The sequence below is a fragment of the Monodelphis domestica genome, chromosome 3 (genome assembly GCF_027887165.1).
Source record: "Monodelphis domestica isolate mMonDom1 chromosome 3, mMonDom1.pri, whole genome shotgun sequence".
Lineage (NCBI taxonomy): Eukaryota > Metazoa > Chordata > Mammalia > Didelphimorphia > Didelphidae > Monodelphis > Monodelphis domestica.
The window spans coordinates 86,813,616-86,834,347 of NC_077229.1; the positions used below are offsets into that span (position 1 = coordinate 86,813,616).

Genomic DNA, 20,732 nt, shown 5'->3' on the forward strand with positions numbered 1-20,732 from the left:
AGAAATGCCCTTGGGATGATCTGGCTTAGTTGAGTCTCTAGCCAAGTAGTTACCATGTAGATTTGTTTTGACCTCTTGTGTTTTTTTTTTTTGTGGCTTGATGTTTAGAGTAAATCATCTCCCACTGTCTTTTGTCATATTTTAAACTATTATTGTTTTTGGCTTCCGTATTTCTTTCCTTGTCAAAAAACCAGTTGCTGCCTATGATGGGACCTTTTGACTTCTTTATGATGATTGCTTTCTCTTAGTTACAATAGAATATAAACTCCTTCAGGCCAGGAACTGTTCCATTTTTTACCTTTATCTCCCCAGTATAGTACTTTCTTTGTTTATTGGATTCAATGTTGCTTTTGTTGAAACTTAAATAAATAGTGTAATAGGTGGCACAATCGAGTCCCAGACCTGGCATCAGGAAGATTCATCTACCAGAATGAAAATCTGGCCACAGAAACTAGCTGTGTGACCTTGGTCAAGTCATTTAACCCTATTTGCTCAGTTGCCTCTTCTGTAAAATGAAATGGAGAAGGAAATGTCAAAATATTCCAGTATCTTTGCCAAAAGAACCCCAATTGCGATCGAGAAGAGTTAGCTCAATTAGAACAAACCTTTTCCATCACCCATTTCCCATTGTTCATTGTCAGTTGTTTGTTTGAATGGGTCAGGTATGGGTCCTGAATAATTATAAACAGTGTCTTCTCATCTCTTCTAATTTGATGTTGATTTTGACTGTAATATACATATACTTGATTGGTAAATGATTTTTAAATAAGTAGTCATTTCTTGTCCCTTTAAGATATAATCAGATTAATTTTTGATACTTTTATTTGGGGACCATTATTCAGATGCTTTCTTGCTGTCTTCCTGAGCTTTTGATCTTTTTCTTTTCTTATTCTTAAAACCCTACTTTATAGTATATCTTTCAGCATTCTTTCCTGAGTCCACATTTGCATTCAAGTCACCTCTCATCATTGTACTTGTTGACTTGGTTTAGAGGATCTAACCAAGTTTCTCAGAACTTTTCTGTCTTCATTCTCTGCACCAGATGTTGTCTCATAAAAATGCAGTTATCCTTATGAGGGCAGTCATTTTTTGTTCTTGCTTCTCAGAAGTATTGCAAGACAATGACTAAAATAGCTCATGAAATTATATTTCTTGTTGCCATTGAGCACAAGATTCAATTTACCAGATGTCCATTAACTCTTTTACTTATTTCTCCAAAGAGCATCTCTGAGCCATCCTTCCATTAAATAAGTAGTAACAATAGGAGAAAAGTTTTAATTGGAAACAAAAAAAAGAAAAAGAAAAGTCTGGCCAGTATCAGGAGGTTGAAGGCAGAGCAGAAGCTCCGCTGAACATTAGAGCCAAGAAATGAGTATTATGACTCGTAATTGAGGGCACTGCAACACTAGGTATGCACTCCGGACTGGGTTCAGTCCTAGTAGAGCCGGCCAGGCTCCCTTTTCTCATATTCTTTGGAATTTTAAAAAGTCCTCTACCCAGCTCTTTTTTGTGGTGACAAAGAACTAGTAATCAAGGGGATGCCCATCATTTGGGGAATGGCTGAATAAGTTGTTCAGTAGGATTGTGATGGAAAACTGTTGTGCTATAAGAAATGATGAGCAGGATGCTTTTAGATTTACATGAACTATACAAAATGAAATGAGAAGAACAATATACCCAGGAACAGTAATGTTGTATGAACTGTGAAATGACTTAGCTATTCTCAGCAATAGGATCCAAGACATTTCCAAAGGCCTTATAATGAAAGATACAGTCCTCCTCAGAGAAAGAACTGATGGGCTCTGAATGCAAATCAAGGGATACTTTTTATTTTATTTTATTTGAAATCCTTACCTTCTGTCTTATAATTGATACTCTTCCAAGGCAGAAGAGTGGCAAGGTCTAGGTAATTGGGGGTTAAGTGATTTGCCCAATCATATAATTAGGAAGTATCAGGTGTCACATTTGAACCCAGAATCTCCCATCTTCTGGCCTAGTGCTCTATCTATTGAGCTACCTCTGATGGATACTTTTAAAAGTTTTTTTCTTGGATTTTTATTTTGCCTATTTTCTCTCACAATGGCTAAGATGAAGATGTTTTACATGACAACACATGTATAATCTATTTCAAATTGCTTGCCTTCTCAAGGACAGAGGAGGGGAGGGAAGGAGAGAATTTGGAACTCAAATTTTTAAAAAATTAATGTTAAAAATTGTTTTTACATGTAATTGGAAAAATATATAGAAAGTTTAAAAGTCCCCTACCCCAACTCCTCAGGGATGGTTTTTATCTTCAGGCTCACATCTTCAGTCTTCTAAAAAATGAGAGAGAAAACAAAGATACTTAATGAAGAAAGAAAATAAGCATTTACTAACCACTTGTTATGTGCCAGGTACTCTTCTAAGCACTTTACAAATATCCCATTTGATCCTTACAACAACCCTAGGAGGTAGGAGGTAGATGCCATTATTATCCGCATTTTGCAGTTTAGGTAGAAGAGGCAGAGATTAAGTTACTTGCCCAAGGCCCTTCAGTAAGTATCTGAAGTCACATTTGAACTCAGGTCTCCCTGACTCCAGCTCCAGTGTTTTCTCTCCACTGTACCACCTATTTAAGCCAGCTTAGAACTTAATCACATTTTTAAAAATCCTTATCTTCTGTCTTAATATCAGGTCTAAGAAGAATAGCAAGGACCAGGCACTAAGGGTCACATAGCTAGGAAGTGTCTAAGCCCAGATCTGATCCCTGGTCCTCCAGACTCCAGGCATGGGTACAGTCAAGCAAGAAATGATCTAGTAAGCATTAGAAAAAGAAGTAGTGGTTGGTGACTCTGCTAAGGGATACTGAAGCCACTTTTTGTCAAGCTAATAAACCAAAAAGAGAGGTCTACTTTCCTCCTCTAAGATTTGAGACAGAAACCTCTTAAGACAGATAAGATTTGTCAAACCAGATAACCATGCATTTGTGGTGATCTAATATGGCACAAATGACGCTGCCACAAGAAACCCAGAAAGTGTTGATCAGTATTAGGTATGAAGTATCATGGGCAATAAACTGAAGACCTCAGCAGTGTGAGTGGTTTTCTCATCTTTTCTGGCTATTAAATGCAAGAAATTCAGAAAAAAAAGTGGATTTGTGAAATGAACTACTAGTTAAGGAGAGGGATGATAGGTAGCTGGGGAAAGGATTTGATTCTCTAGACTATGATTTAAAATGTAGGATTGACAGGCTTCTTTTAGAGGATGGTAGGGACTTCAGTTATACAAGTTATCTGAGGCTGACTGCTCTCTCTGTCTGGCTCTCCCTCCCTCCCCCTGTCTTTTCCTCTTTGTGTGTGTCTCACCTTCAGTTTCAGAGTAGCTAATAACTTTTTGTCCTACCTTTGTGATAATTTCCTCCCCCAAAGGTGGTAGGGGAGTCAACAAATGGAAATTCCATTCAGGATTTGCTTCTCAGCCACAAGGAATAACCAGCTACTTAGATGGAAATGATGGGAACCTTGGTGACCGGTTAATGCATCTTAGATTTTGTGACAGAGGAAAGGAAAGCTGGAAATAATCTGACAAACATGCTAATTGGGGCTGGGGGAATAGGGGTTCTTTGCAAAGGATTCAGGAAAAGGTAGATCATTGACTAAAATTCTATGAGGGAAGACCACAAGAAATGAGAAGTAAAATATTTAGATAACATTTTGTTTGTTTAGATTAAAATTGCCTCCTTTAAAATTCCCAAAACATTGCTGGCACATAGGTGAAAATAACCCGTATTGATGACATGCAATATCTGAGATGTCCACCAAGTGGCAAGCTATTTGAGGAAACAAGATTCTGTCTTTAAGGAGGCTGCACTTTCTTCTCTGCCACTAGTAGGCACTAACAGACCAACTGTTCCTTTCCATGACTAGTCCACCCACTTTGCACATTGACTTTTCAACACCCAAAAAAAAAGGCATTCACCTGAGGCATCATTGCTGCTACTGAGGAAGAAAATATTTCAAAACACATTAGTTGGTGCAGTTATCTTGATCCATTTCTGTGCTTTGCAATAGTTGTCTCAATTTTTTTTCTCTCAGTATACAGTGAATTTAGACAATATATGGGTCATTGCAATTTGACTATATGTGAAATTAAAGTAAAAGTAAAAAGAAACTCACCCAGTACCACTGATCTAGAGAGGCATCATTTTCTATCTTCTTTCTGCACTACAACAATTCATAGAAAATCAGGGGAGGGAAAGATGCTCAGAGTCCCTTGTTGATGAAGTAGAGGAGAAACAAAAGTCTTGCCAACTGAGATAGACTTTGCTACTCTCAGCAAAACAATGATCCTGGACAATTCTGAGGGACTTATGACAAAGAGTGCTTCTACCTCGAGAGAAAGAACTGTTGGAGTCAGAATGCGGATGAAAGCATTCCATTTTTCACTTGTTTATTTGAGTTTTGGTTTGGGGGTTTTGGTTTTATGTAATTATTCGCTTGCAAAAATGAATGATATGGAAATATGTTTTGCATGATAATGTATAACCCAGATCAAATTGTTTGCCAGCTCTAGGAGGAGGAAGGGAAGGGAGAAAAGGAGACTATGGACCATATAACTTCAGAAAGTTTATTTATTATTACTATAATTGTAAAAATTAATGAAAATTTTAAAATCTTGTCAGTTCACCTAAGTATAACTTGTTCAGTAAGGCTCCTGCCTTTAACCAATCCTCAGAAAGCTCTGGTCATCTTGTGTCATAAGAGATCAGTATGAACCCAGTGAGGCCTTCAAAATAGAAACATTCGAGAATTTGCTATCTTTCTTGATTGACTGGGCCTTGGATAATTCAAAAGGCAAAGGCAGTAAAGTGAAGTTACCCAGAGATTGTAACAAAAAGAGAAACTTACTGATAAAAGTACATGGTGTTCTTTACTCCCACCCTGTTTGTGTACCATTTGCAAGAAGCATGGACTCCACTTGGTGAGCCTGTTCCCAGATCTCACGCCCCTGGGCCCTTGACATCTTAGAACAGATTGTTAAAGAATGGTTAGTTAACTTCTACAAAAGGAAGCAAAGGTCACGAGGAACTGGTGTGACTTCATCAAGACAGGTTATGCCAGACTAACCTTATCAACTATTTTTACAGGCTTACCTTTCTGGTAGATCAGGGGAATGCTGTGGATAGTTAACTTAGATTTTATAGCCAAGCCTGTAACAGTCTCTCATAGTATTTTTTTGTTCTTAAGAAACCCTTACCTTCCATTTTAGAATCAATACTGTGTATTGGTTCCAAGGCAGAAGAGCAGTAAGGGCTAGGCAATGGGGCATAAGTGATTTGCCCAGGGCTACACAGGTGGGAAGTGTCTGAGGCCAGATTTGATCCCAGGACCTCCTATCTCTAGTCCTGGTTCTCAATCCACTGACCTACCTAGGTGACCCTTCTCATGATATTCTTGTGTATGAGATAGAGAAATGTGAAATACTTAATTATAGAAGTAGATTGATTCAGACCTGGCTGAATAGCCAGATCCAAAGAGTAATCCATGAATGGTTTCATATTCACTTGGAAGACCATACTTGCTTGCTTAACAGTTTTATCCATTGGTTATCTAAAGATATACTTTTCAGATTTACAGATCACATAAAATTCTGATGGATAATTAAAACACTAGACAGCTTAGACTTCTAGGTCAAAATGAAAAAATAAGTTTTAATTTAAATAATAATTTACATTTAATATAAATGTAAAGTCTTACAGTTGGGTTAAAAAAAATCAACTTCACAAGTCCTAAATGGGGAAGATGTGGCTAGATAGAAGCTCTTGGGAAAAAGATCCAGAGGTTTTAGTGGATAACAAGATCAGTATAAGTCAACAATGCAATATGGCAGGCAAGACAGCTAGAAATAATTCCCTATTATTTTCCATCCTCCTAGGCCCCCAGGCTCCCAATCTTGGTGTCATTCTTTATTTCTCACTCTCTCACCTCCCATTTACAATCTGTTTCCATGGCCTATTAATTTTATTTTCGTAACATCTCTCAAATATGTTCTCTTCTCCTCTCTGAAACTGTCCCCCATCCTGGTGGTAGGCCCTAAATACCAATAGCCATGGCCTGATGGTTGGTTTCCCTGCCATGAATCTCTCTCCACTCTAGCCCATCCTTTATTTAGCTGCCAAATTAAACTTCTTAAAGCACATGCTTTGCCATGTCATATCTGCTATTCAGTAACTCCAATGTGATTCCCCTTTACTTTCAGAACTAAATATAAAATCCTCTGTTTAGAATTCAAAACCCTTTATAAACTGGCCTCCTTCTACCTCTCTAGATTTCTTACAGCTTACTCTTCAATTTAGCAACACAAATTTCCTTGCTATTCCATAAAGAAAACACCCCCTCTGGATTCTGAGCCTTTTCATTGCCCATTTCCTATGCCAAGAATTCTCTCCCTCCTTACTCTACCTCCAGGTTTCCCTGTCTTCCTTTAAGTCTCATCTAGAATCATACCTCCTGCAAGAAGCTTTCCTTATCCCCCTTAATACTTGTCCTTCCCATTATTATTTCCAATTGATTTAGTATAGCTCTTGTCTGCAATAATTATTTGCATTTTGTCTCCCCCATTAAACTATGAACTCCTCGAGGGCAGGGACTATCTTTTACCTTTCCTTGAGTCATGCCTGGCACATAGTACATTCTTAAATAAATGCTTGTTGGCTCAAGGGAGAAGAAGGTACCTCTGGGGACTTAATGTTAAAATTCTGAAATCAGAAGTCTTGAGGAAAATGAAAGTTGGAAAGAGTCCCCAAAGTCCCTGGAAGAACTCACCCATGGGAGAGGGGCTGGCATAGATGGATGGAGGCAGATATGGATGTTCCAGGGTGAGAAGGCCCCAGGCCAAGGACCATAGCAGGGTGAGGCTAAAGCAGAGGTATTTAGTGTGATAAAGGCCAGAAAGTCAGAAGAACAGCTAGAGGGGAGATGTGTGTGCTAAAAGTATCTACCACTATGATGGAGGAGATCCACCACCAGCACTTTCCCAAGGATAATGAGGTCCTCCAGATGTTCCTTTTTTCAGGTAACATGTTGATTGCATTAAGCCCCAAGACATTACAGATCTCCTGGAAGAGATCTGTGAATCACTTTTAGAACTTTGGCCTGTCCAGCTACACAGGAAAAACCAAATAGATGGAGAATGTTTATTGTCCATATTTCAACATGCATCAGAATGGACTCTGCAACAGTATATCTAGGACAGGCAATACATGAGGACAGTGAGCTGGACACGTGTTAAAAAGGAGCAGTGCAAACCAGATTATTTTTTGAAAATTGCAAAGCAGTTTACTGACCCCAAACTTCCTATAACAGCTAAGTTCAATGATTTTAATGCAAATCCTTTCCTAATATTGGTCAGCGACTTCAGTGGAATTAAAGATGAACATTTTACAGAAGGCCTGGGTGTGAAGAGGGTGCCACTGTGACCAAGGAGCTCTGAACAACAGGAGTAAAGACCATCATCAGAGTTGTGTGAGAGGAAGATGGTCCAGCCACATGTCAAGTGCATGGGAGCCCAGAGAGTACTCTGAGATGTCCAGAGAAAGCAAGGGAGATCTCCAGTGGATCATCATGGCAAACTTTTAGAAGGACATGGATGAGTCTCCTAAAAGGGACAGGAGTAGATGGATTGGAATCTGCATTGCTGGAGAGAACTCCCAAATCAGTGGCATCATAGATCCTTTAGAGTATTGAAAAACCTAAATCAGGCCATTGAGGATAGAGGAGAGCCAAAAGAATACTAGGAAAATCTGACAGGAAGAGAGTATTTTGTATTTGGACGTTGAGTTGAGGTGTCTGGTCAGCAGGCAGAATCACAAAATTTCAGAATTGGAAGGGACCTTTGTCTAACCTCTACCCAAATGAATATGTCTTACTTTATACCATACCCCAAAAAGGATCATTCAGTCTTTCCTTGAAGAGGTTAAATGAGAGGGAATCCATTACTTTCTAAGGCTTAGTCCATTCAATCTTTGGATGGCTCTGATGATCAAGAGGTTGTCCTTTTTTTTTTAACTCAAGTGAAAGTCTTTAAATATATATGTATATCTTTAAATGTCTTTAAATGTCTTCTTCAATTTCACATAAGCCTCTACCCAGTCAAGATCTTTTGTCTGACTCTTAACATCCAGTGTTTTAGCCATTCCTCCTATCTGTATGTCTTATCTGCAAGTCTGGGTCTGTTTGACTCTATGTGACTAATTCAAGGTCTTGCACATGATTCATTCTCAACAGACTTCTTTGAGAACTTGGGGTGGAGCAGAGAGTGAGAATTTGGACCTCAATCTTTGCCCACTAAAAAGAGGCTCTTCCCTTTTGAGATAGGCAATGTGTGGAGGAAGCAGATAATGAATTCAAGGCTACTCCAGGGGAGGAATGACAGCCCTGAGATATACCCTGGTGTTTACGGAAGGGAGGCTTTATGCCAGAGCCAGTAGACCTGAGACAGAAAGATAGAATAGAATAGGAAATCCTTAAATTTGCCATGGACAAGTTTGACCCTTTCTCCAGAAAGATAAAAGAGGAGAGTCTTAAATTAGTTGTGAAAAAAGGTAGACCTTTCCTCCAGAGAGGCTCATTAGAGCAGGGACTAGGGTATTAATTCTGCCACTGACTTGGAGTTTGGGAATTACGTCCTCTTTCTGAGCCTCAGTTTTCCCAACAGTGCAACTAAAAGTTTGAACATACACTATCTCTCATACACTTGTTTCACTTTTGCTACTTTTAGAAACCTTAGGTTTCTTTGGGCATCAAGGTGGATGCCAGTTGCTCAGGAGGCCTTGGGGGATCTCTCTAGCCCTCAGTATGTTTTCCTACCTAAAATTGTCTCTTATTTACTCCTTCAGTCTAGGCTAAGTGCCTTCCCTCAAGGAATACATCCATATAATGATATAATACCCTACCTCACAACCTTAGTAGAGTATAGGTTTTTTGAGGGCAGGGATTGTTTTTTATTTTGTTCGTGTATCCTCATTTGGGAACACAGTGACTTGGACATAGAAAGAAATTAATAAACATTTGTTGAATTGAAATAATGGACATTCTATATAGTCTCTGTCCCAGTCACCTCTTTGGTGGCTAATAGAACATGTAGGATAATCCATTTTTTTAAAACCCTTACCTTCTGTTTTGGAATCAATACTGTCTGTGTATTGGCTCCAAGGCAGAAAAGCGGTAAGGGGTAGGCAATGGGGGTTAAGTGACTTGCCCAGGCCCAGGGTCACACAGCTGGGAAGTGTCTGAGGCCAAATTTGAACCTAGGACCTCCTATCTCTATCCCTGGCTCTCAATCCACTAAGCCACCCAGCTGCCCCCTTGATAATCTATTTTTAAAGACACTTTTGATCTTTTAAACACTCCTTTGCTCATCTCCTGCTTTAGAAGCTCTGATGATTTCCTGTTTGCCTGGTATGTTTCTCTGTTCCCAAAGCAGAGTCCAGAACTCAAAAGTAATTGGTAGGACTAAGGAGGATACAAACCATGAAAATAAAAACATTAACCTGAATCTTAGAATGTATTAGCAAAGATGTCTTGCCCAGTAGGGCTGTTAATGAGCAAACAAGCCCCCTTTCCTTTGGTCTACTCCTCTTAACCTGGAAAGAGAAGGTTCCAAAAAGAGCCAGAGTGGCCACAATGCAGGGGCCAAAAATCTAAAGGATGAGTCAAGTCATGAAGTCAGTTTGGTTATATACTGAGCATAATCAGGAAAGAGATAGACACAGAGTCATATAAATAATAATATTAGTAGTTCACATTTATATGGTGCTTTAAGGTTTACAAAGCAATTTTCTCAGAGTGAAGTAGGAGTCATAGGGTGAAACAGTACAGTCAGGTCATTTATACCAACAAAATCCTTGAGATATCTTGGGATCTTCCAATACAACCCAGTCATTTTGCTGATGAGGAGATTCAGACACAGGAATTGACTCTTCTAGGGTCAACATAGCAAGAGCTGGGACTAGTTTGAGGATATAATTTGTGCCAATTCACATGCTTTTCTGTGTGTGTGTATTCATTCTTAAGGGAAGAAATTAAATGAGGAGCCAAAAGGGGATTTACATGGGCATATCTTGGAAGCACCCCACTGTGTCCCTCTTATAGGATTTAGTGCTGAAAAGAACCTTAGAAACCATATTGTACAATTCTTCCTAACCCTTTTAGTATATCTTGGATCCCTTTGGCAGTCGAGAGAATCCTATCTTATGTTTTCCATGACTACACATATATATAACCTATGTCAAATAACTTGCTGTCTCAGGGAGGGAGGGAAAGAGGGAGAGAATTAGGATTTTTTATTTTTTTGTTTCAGTTTTTCCATTCAAATTATTGACTGTAGTTACTGTGTATATTGTTTTCTTGGCACTGCTTATTTCATTCTCTGTCAGTTCATATAGATCTTTCCATGCGTCTCTCGTTATCACATATTCCCTACTACATAGTTTTATTCCATTACATTTATATGCCACAACTGGTTTATTCAGTCCCCAATTGATGGGTATCATACATTGTTCCCAATTCTTAGCTGTAAGAAAAAGTACTGCTACAAATATTTTGGAGTATATGAGAAAATTTTTCTTATTGATGACTTTTGGTAAAAGACCAGTAATGGAGTCTATGGTTCAAAGGGTATGAATATTTTAGTCATTTTATATGCATAATTCCAAATTGATTTCCAAAATGGTTGTACCATTTCACAGTTTTACCAACAATGTATTAGTGTGCCTATCTTTCTACTTCTCTAAAATTGATTGTCACCATTTTATCATTTTTGTCAATACGTAACATGTGTGAGGTGAGGCCTTAAGGTTATATTTGATTTAAATGTCTCTGTTTATGATTTGGAGCATTTTTGCATGTGGTTGTGAGTACTTTGCAGTTCTTTTGAGAACTGTTTGTTCATATCTTTTGACCATTTAGCCATTGGGAAGTGGTTATTGATTGATTGTTAATCTTGGATACTGAATTCATCAGAGAAATAAAAAAAATGTTTTTTAAAAAACAGGTTTATGGATCACAGGCTAAGTGCTGATCTAGTTCAACTTCTTAATCTTATATAGATAGGGAAACTGAGGATCACAGAGCAAAAGTGACTTGCTTAAGGTCCCAGGTTGATTGGTAATCAGTATATTGACACTGATTTCTTGAATGAATTATTTGATTACTAGAATGATTGGCAGAACCAGGAATCAAACTCAGGCTATCAGAGATAGCAGGGTATAATGGTAAGAGAGCTTGATTTGGAGTCAGAAGACCTGGGTTCAAATCCCAGCTTCTACCATTTACCCTCTATAGGACCTTGGACAAATTACTTAAATTCTCTGGGCCTGAGTTTCTTCATCTTGACTAGATAATATCAGAGGACCCTTTTAGCTCTAACTCAGTAATCCCATGACTGTATGGTTTTATCTTTCTTGGAACTAGAAAAGGACTTTACTCTGGTGTTAAAAATCCTGGCACTTGTCTACATGGGGTATGCTCCCTTCTAGACATCTTGCTGTGGCTACTCTGTTCCACTGTGATCAGAAGTCAGACCTGGGGAGGATAAATGCACCTTTGCTGTACTTGTGGGATCAGTCTCTGTAAAACCTTCCCTGATCATTCTAATCTACCAGTGAGGTTTCTTTCATCTCAAATCCTTTAGAATTTACTACCTGGGGGGCAGCTGGGTGGTTCAATGGATTGAGAGCCAGACCTAGAGATGGGAGGTCTTGGGTTCAAATGTGGCATCAGACACTTCCTAACTGTGTGACCCTGGGCAAGTCATTTGACCCCCATTGCCTAGCCCTTACCACTCTCTTCTGCCTTAGAATCAATATATAGTATTGATTCTAAGACAGACGGTAAGGATCTAAAAAGAAAAAGAAAAAAAGAACTTACTACCTGTACCATTCACTAGGCACATGCAAAACTGCCTGGCTTCACTTCTTATCTTTTCATATGTGTCTTTGTCTCCCCAGGAAGTGGGGGGGGGGGGCTGTATTTGCTTATTTTCCATTTCCCACATGCTTGGACCATCATTCACCAAGCATTTAAGTGCATATTTATATGGCAGGCTCTGTAGTAGATCTTGGGAATTCAAAGTAAAATAAAGCATTCTCTGCTCTCAAGAACTTTCATTCTTTTGGGGGAGAGACATACACATGTTTATACAAAATAGAAATCCCACCTTCTGCAGCGGGGCCTTTCTCAATTACTCCCCCTAGTTCTTTCTTTACAAAACTAACTCCAGTTTACTCTCTTGAATATTTTATATATGTACATAGTTGTTTGCATCTTGTCTTCCCTATTAGAGTGAGGGGGCAAGGACAGTGTTTTTGCCCTTTGCATAGTGTTTGACATATAGTAAATTCTTAATAAAAGCTTGTTGGATTAATTGACTAACAAGGAAATTTTGTGAGGGCCAGGGAGGACACTAGTATCGAAGGGGATCAGGACAGGCCTAGGTTTGAGAGTTGGCACTTGAGCTGGGTTTTGAAATAAAGCTTTGGTTTCTAAGAGGTAAAGATGAGGAGGGAGCACATTCCATGGCCAACAAGGCCCCATGCCAAAAGAGGGAATGACCTGTGAGAAGAACAACCAGAAGGCCAGTGTGGCTGGACTGAAGAGTGTGGGAGTAGACATGACTAATGGAGCTGGAGAGGTCGTATTTATATTGGATTCCATGACTGTACAACAGCTGTCCCACACGTGTGGCTTGTATAAGGTATTTGATCTGAGGTCTGGCCCACAGCATCTCTAAGGGAGCCTGAGATTTCTGTGTTTGTGGGAGCAAGAGGAAGGCCTGTGTTGGTGAGGCCTTCACCATTTTTCCTCAAGAGGAGTATTAGACTAAAATTAGAACTAACTACCATACCTCAAATATTGGTAGTTGAGATGCATGATACTCTATTTTAAAAGTTCAAAATAAAAGTAATTTTCTTTGGTCACTGGAGTAGGGGAAAGACACCTTAGCCTCCCATTCTCTCCAAATTTGCAGCAAACAGCAATTGGTAAGATTATACATATTAGGGTAAGTAACAGAACGCCAAATTCAATCAGTCAATAAACATTTATTATTTTTTACCCCTTGCCTTATGTCTTAGTAACAGTTTTAAAATGGAAGTGGCAAGGGCTAAATGACTTGCCTAGGGTTACATAGCTAGCTATGTAAATGTCTAAACTAGATTTGAACCCAGGTCTTTTTAACTCTAGGCCTGGTGCACTATCCACTGTTCTATTTAACTGCCCTTGAGTAATAAGCATTTATTTAGCACCTGCAATGTGCCAGGCACTGTTCCTAAGTGCTGAAGAAACAGACAAAAAAAAACACAGTTCCTGCTCTCAAAGGAGCTCATAATCTAATGGGCATCTACTAACAACCTATATACAGGATAAATAGGAAATAATTAAAAGACAGAAAGCAGTAGAATTAAGAGGAGTTGAAAAAGACTTCATGTAAAAGATAGAATTTTAGTAAAAGATGGGACTTAAGGAAGGCAATAGGAAGAGGCACGTGGGACAGCCAGAGGAATGCCTAGAAATGGAAAATGGAATAATGAAAGAGGAGGTCAAAGAGTTGTTGTTTAGTCAGGCTCTAATGTTTCTTGGCAAAGATACTGAAGAGACTTGTCATTCCCTTCTCCAGCGTGTTCCCATTTTACAGATGAGAAACTGGAACAAATTAGGGGAGAAGCGATTTGCCCCACTATCATCTGAGGCCACATTTGAATTCTGGACATCCTGACTCTAGGCCCAGTGCTCTATCTACTTCACACTTAGCTGCTCCCAGATCAAAAAGTACATTGGGGGAATAAGGTATAAGAAGAATGGAAAGGTAAGGAACTAGATTATAAAGGGCTTTGAACCCCCAAAGATTTTGTATTTGACCCTGGGGCAGTGATAGGGAGCCACTGACTGATTGATTCAGGGGAATCAACTTTGGGCCTGTGTTTTAGGAAAATCACTTTGGTAGCTGAAAGGAGGATGAGACTGGAGGAGAGACTTGAGGCAGGCTATTAATATCAGTCCTGCCAGGAGGTGATATGGGTCTGCACTAGAGGGGTGACAGTGCTGGGGAAAGGAGGGGGAATGTTTGAGAGATGTTGCAGGGGTGAAATTGACAGGCCTTGGCAACAGCTTGTATATGGAGTTGACTCCTAGATTGTGAACTGTGGGGCTAGAAGGATGATGTTGACCTATACAGTAAAAGAGAAAGTTTTTTTTTTGGGGGGGGAGTTTTGGATGTGGAGTTTAAAATCTCAAAAGCAATTGGAAATTTAGGTTGGAGGGTCAGCAGAGGGTTTGGAGCAGGAAAGCTAGATTTGAGAATCATCAACATAGAGATTTCTGAAATTAAAACCATGAGAACTGATGAGATGACCAAATGAAGAAGTTGTAGAGGGAGAAGAGAAAAGGTTCAAGGTCAGAAAGAAGCCTGTGGGATACCTATGGTTAGGGGGTGTGATCTAAAGGAGAATCTGACAATCGGCGTAGAATGCCACAGCTGTAGAGAACCTCACAGGTGCTCCGATTTAGAGCAGGAAGAGGCTTTTAGGCAAAGTGTCCAGTATACAATGCCAACCATTTTTTTGACTGGAACTAGGTTAAAATATAATTTGGAAATAGTTAAGAAAAAAAAAACAACAGGAACAAAGAAAATGTATAACTTGCAGAAATTTATATGTATAGTTTAGTAACTTTCTTTTTAAAAAAATTTAAAATATTTTTTCCCTTAATTACATATAGAAACAATTTTTAACCTTCATTTAAAAAAATTTGAGCCGAATTCTCCCCCTCCTCCTTTCCTGAGACATCAAGCAACTTGATATAGATTTTATATGTGCAGTAATGTAAAACATTTTTCCATTTTAGTCATTTTGTGGAAGAGAACTTGAACAAAAAGAAAATTGAGAAAAAGTGAAATATGGTATGTTTTGGTCTGCATTCAGAATCCATCAGTTCTTCCTGTGGAAGTGGATGGCATTTTTTCATTCTGAGTCCTTGGAGATTGTCTTGGATTACTGTATTGCTAAAAATAGCCAAGTCATTCACAGTTGACCATCTTAACATACTGCTGTTACCTTGTATGGTGTGCTTGTGGTTCTGCTTACTTCACTCTACATCAGTTCGTGTAGGTTTTTCCTGGTTTTTCTCAAATTATCCTTACTATTTCTTATAGCAGAATAGTATTACATTATAATCATATACTACAATTTGCTAAGCCATTCCCAGTTGATGGACATCTCAATTTCCAATTCTTTGCTTCCACAAAAAGAGCTGCCATATAGATATTCGTGTACAAATATGTCATTTTCTTTCTTTTTAAAATCTCATTAGGATATAGACCAGACCTAGTAGTGGTATTGCTGGATCAAAAGGTATGCACAGTTTTAAAGCCCTTTGAGCACAGTTCCAAATTGCTTTCCAGAATGGTTCAATCAGTTCATAGCTCTAACCCCAGTGCATTAAGCATCCCAATTTTCCCACACCCCCTTCAACATTATTTTCCTTTTCTGTCATATTAACCAATCTGATAGGTGTGAAGTGGCACCTCAGTGTTTTAATTTGCATCTCTAATCAAGAGTAACAGAGTATTTTTTCATGTGACTATATATTGCCTTGATTTCATTATCTGAACACTGCCTGTTTAGATTCTTTGACCATTTATCAATTGACTTATACGCTTATAAATTTGACTCCATTTTCTATATATTTGAGAAATAAGATCTTTATCAGAGATACTTGCTGTGAAAATTTTTTTCCCATTTTCTGCTTAAATTTTTAATATATAATCACAATTCTCCATTTTACATTCTATAATGCTATCTGCTTGGTCATAAATTCTTCCTTTATCCATTGATTTGACCTCAATATCCATTGAGGTAAAATAGTCTATGCTATCCTAATTTGCTTATGGTAGATAGCACCTTTTAAATCTAAAGTCATATGTCCATTTTGACCTTATCTTGGTATATGGTGTGAGATGTTGATCTATACTCAGTCTCTGCCATACTTTTTTTCCCTAGTTTTTGTCAAATAATGATTTCATCTAAAAAGTTTTGATTTAGGGGTTTATGGAACATTAAATAACTATGGTCATTTGCTACTATGTATTGTATAACTAATATATTTCCCCGGATCCACCACTCTATTTCTTAGCCAGTACTAGATTGTTTTGATGTTTAATGCTTTGTAATACAATTTGAGATCTAGTATTCCTAGGCCAACTCCTTTCACTTTTTTTCACTGATTCCCTTAATATTCTTTTTTATTCTTTTTTTTTGTTCTTCCAGATGAATACTATTTTTTCTAGTTTTATAAAATTTTTTTGGCAATTCAATTCCTGTTGCACTGAAGAAGTATATTCATTTAGGTAGGATCGTCACCTTTATTGGTTTGGCCAACCCATGAGCAACAAATATTTTTCCAGTTGTTTAGATCTGACTTTGTGTGAAAAGTATTTTGTAATTGTGTTCATATAATTCTTGGTTTTACCTTAAGTAGATGCAGAAAGCATTTTGTTATTTACAGTTAACTTAAATGGAAGGTATTGTTCTTTCTCTTGCTATTGAGCTTTATTGGTAATATAAAGAAATTCTGATTTATGTGGTTTGATTTTGTAATCCTGCAACTTCTCTAAAGTTAATCATTTCAACAAGTTTTTTAATTGAATCTTTAGGATTCTCTTAAGTAGATCATATATACAAAATGATGGTTTTGTTTCTTCATTGTCCATTCTAATTTCTCAAATTCCTTTTTCTTTTCTTATTGCTATAGCTAGCATTTCTAGTACAATATTGAATAGTGGTGATAATGGGCTTCCTTGCTTCTCTAGTAATCCTGTTTCTATTTGAGTTTGACACTACTAATCTAGGCCAAACCTTTCATTTTAGAAATGAGGAAAGTGAGACAAGGAGAGATGAATTTATCGGAAAGCCCAAGTTCACCCCAGGCATTGGCAGTGCCAGAAATCAAACTCAGATCTCTTTCGTGGGTTCCAAGGTTACTTGGTGTTCTTTGGCGGCCTAACGAAACCTACAAATCCCTCACTCAGAATGTTTTTAAAAGAGTAAAATAAAATATAAGTTATAAACAAGAAACCAATATATTGAAATAGTTGTCTACATATAAATTTTCTTTAAAAAAAAAGTTTACACAGACCCCAAGTTAAGAACTCCTGAGACTAGTCCAATATAGAGATGTAAATGTAACTGTAGGGGCCCAGAGAGGGCGAGAAGCTTGTCTCAAGTCGCAGAGCAAATGAAGAGCAGGGCCAGAGTTGGAGCCCAGGCCTCCTGACTCCGTTCTGCAGAGCTCTTTCCCTCTAAGAGCTTATCTTTCTCAGCCCTAAGTCATGGGGACAGGTAGTACGTCCTAAGTCAAGCCTTTCAAGATTCCCAGGCCGACCTAGCTTGGGTTTCCCTCCCCGTTGCCCTTAGCAACGCGTTTCCCGCAGCTTCCTGTATTGATTCGAATCGCCAGGGACGTCATTCTCTCCCGAGATGCCCTTCGCGCGCCGGCGCACCCAGCTCCGCGGCGGGGACCTTGGTGGAAGGGGTGGTTTTTGAAGAGGAATTGGGCGGGGAGGAAGAAGAGAAGGCGTGGTCAAGCGCGCGCTCACGGAGTGAGGGTGGCGCGAGGCCCAGAGGCCAGCGCGAGCTTCTCTGGCCGGAGGAAGGGGCCCTCGGCGCGGCTCGGCTGGGCTCGGGAGCGCGCCTGCGCGGGAGCGCAGGGGGGCCGGGCCGGGGCCGGGCTGGAGGGCGGGAGGGCGGGAGGGAGGGGGCCGGCGGCGGCGGCGGCGGCGGCGGAGGGGAGGCCGCGGAGGAGTGGCCGCCGCCATATTGAGGGAGCTCAGAGTCCGGGAGCCTGACAGCGGCCAGGGCCTGGCTGTGCAGTGCGGCCGGCGGCGCGGCTGCCCTGCCCTGCCCTGCCCTCCCCACCCCAGTGGGACCTGACTGACGAACTAGACCCAGCGGTGGAGGGAGTGGCCTGCCGGCCGGGCGCAGGCGAAGCCAGGTGAGGCAGCCTGGGGAGGGTCCGGGACTGGGATGCCCTGAGCCCAGGTCCTGTCAGCAGCGGCGGGTCACCTGCCAGGCCGGGACTTGCCCCTTCTCACTTCCAAGACCCATATTCCATCCTCTGTTGCCTCCTCACTGGGCCTGCGGGCCTCCCTACTCTTGTCCTCCTCCCTCCATCCCCTCATCCCCCGGTACAGCCCCTGACTGGGGCCTGCTGTCCCCACCAACCCCAGACCCTCTATCTGCTGTCTTCTACTGCACCGCTACCCCCACTCCACTCTCATTGCTGTTCTCTGTTGCACCCCACCACCCCAAACCCAACATCTTTTGCTGATCCTTGCCTACTTTCCTGTCAAACCGTGGCCTCCCCTTGTGTCTCCCACCTTGGTCATGCTCCCCCCACCTGTGTCCTCTTCTGACCCTTGTCTGTCTCCCCAGACTAATCCCTCCTACTCACCCCAACAAACACATCTAAGACTTACTACTCCCTACTTGTGTACTGTGCTGCCCCACTAGACTAAAATATCCTGCTGCCCTCTTCACCATCTATTAAATGTACTGTCGTCCCCCCCCACATGTTGTCTACTGTCCTTCTGTTCCTCTCCACTCACCTCATATTCATTCCTAACCCCACTTCTGCTGTCCCCTACCTTCTCAGCTTTCCCCAAATAGATCCCTGCCTCTTCCATCTTATTACTATCTCATGATCTACTATTACCTCCCCATCCTTTCTTGGCCCTTGTCTCTCTTCTGCTTCTCCATTCTCTCCTTGATTTATATTCACTTGTTTCCACTTTTCCACTGTGTTTCCAAACTTACCTTCATTCCCTTCTTTTTTTGCCCTTAATTTACCTGGGTTCTCATCACTCCAGATCTATTGCTGTTCTCCCTAGCCTTTCTCTCCTCTTCTAGATTCACTCCTGCTTCCCCCAATCCACTTAATTCTGTCCATATACATCATCCATCTTTATCCCTCACACCAAACTTTGCCTTCTCCAACATAAGCCAAACTTTCAAAACCCTATCTTGTCCCATCAAACTTGGGAAATTCTATATCTACTTCTCAAACCCAATTTTGCTTCTCTCAAAACCTAGGCCCATCATCCCCAGCCAATTTCTCCTTTCAGTCTCCTGAATCAAACTGCCAAGGTCCTAACACCCTTGCTTCCTCCAAACATTGGCTTCCCTGCAAATTGAACCCTGCCCACCACTGCTCTGACCCTTGTTTTCCCCTCTAGTATGAACCCCCATCAAGCCTGCCTCTTGCCCCACCTCACTCCAACTCTGCTTCTTCTAAGCTTGATCTGTACCCTTAAAACCATCCTGTCCCTCAGAACTCACCTCTGCTTGTCCTCTTTCCCCCTACTCCCTTGACTCACTGAAGCCATCTCTAATTTGCAGCCCTGTTTGTTTTTTTCTTTTTAACCTCTTTCCTTGAGACCAATCACCTTAACCTACCAAATCTTCTTTTTAATCTCTTCCTTGTTTAAACATGAGTTATCTTCTTTCCTTGAGAGAACACCTCACTTGAGTTGAAAGATTAAGGATAACTTCTGTGCCAAAGAATTTCAGGGTACACAGAGGACAAGGGTCCAAGAGCCACTATCACAGTTCCTCCTCTGGATTGTTGCCTTGTTGGATGGAGTAGCAACTGGTTCATTCTACTAAACCTGGGTGTTAGCCTCAAGACACCATTTTTACCTTCTGTCTTAGTAAGAGTTCTAAGCTAGGCAAATGGGGTTAAGTGATTTGCCCAGGGTCATATAGCTAGACGGTATGAGGCTAGATTTGAACCCTGGACCTCTTATATCCAGTCCTGGTACTCTATCCATTGTGTTATCTACCTGCCCCAAGACTATCCTTTTATCCCTCTAGGATCAGTACCTTCTTACTATTTCTGCCTCTAGGCATTAGTTAAAACTTTTTATCTTTTGAATGAAAGAGATTTACCCAAATAAAAGGACACTGCCTCTAAGTTTTGCCAGCAAAATTACTGGGAAAGGTGAAAATCTTTCCTTAAAAGATGGAGAGATAATCTGTGGGAAAATAGTTGTAAATTGTTTGGAATCTGGTAAGAGTCCCCATTTCCTGTTAACTATGTATGTTATGAGGATGAGGAGAATATAGCAGGTCATGGCTTAGTTACAGAATACCTTATACCCTGAATTACTATATCTTGCTATAAAAATTTTCATTTCTTTTCCCCAAGAGCATCAGAAATCTTTGGGATACTAGAAGAGAATAGATAGAGGAAAAGGGGCTGAATAGGCACATTCATTATTCTTGAGTAATTGAAGTGGGACTCATAAGGTTTAGTCAAGAATATAAAGCTATGCCAGTAAATTTTAAAGAAAAAGTTTTGGGCCGATCTTTGAACAGCTCTTTGCCCAAGAGATTGTTTTTACATGGCTACTTGATCTATCTAGACTTGTATGTTGAAAAATCTTGAGTGTTTCGCATGTTGAGATGCTTGTTTTTAAAAGGGACATTTGTATTAAAGTAGGGCAGAAAAGAGGAAGTTGTCTGGAAGCAAAAAGTATGAAGTTGTCAAACACAGAAAAACAGCAGGGATATTCTGCATTGGTTCTTTTAAAATGTATTTCCTTGCTTTCACATTTATATTTCAGACTATCAATAACTACATATTGTATAAAAGAGACTTCTCTAATAGGCTGGTTCACCAAATTGGCAGTAATTTGCTTAAGGA

At 40.1% G+C, this 20,732-nt stretch overlaps 1 protein-coding gene across 4 annotated transcripts in view; it reads left to right on the plus strand.

Moving 5' to 3' along the window:
- The window catches only part of FZR1 (fizzy and cell division cycle 20 related 1), a 98,334-nt gene that overhangs the window by 10,775 nt on the left and 66,827 nt on the right, over window positions 1-20,732 (plus strand). Inside the window, exon 1 of one of the 4 annotated variants that reach the window (XM_056822389.1) lies at window positions 17,787-18,023. The exons of the other annotated variants lie outside the window; for them this stretch is intronic. The gene's annotated coding sequence lies outside the window, so the exon portion shown is untranslated. Of the gene's footprint in view, window positions 1-17,786; window positions 18,024-20,732 lie in introns of those variants that run through there. 4 annotated transcript variants of the gene reach the window in all.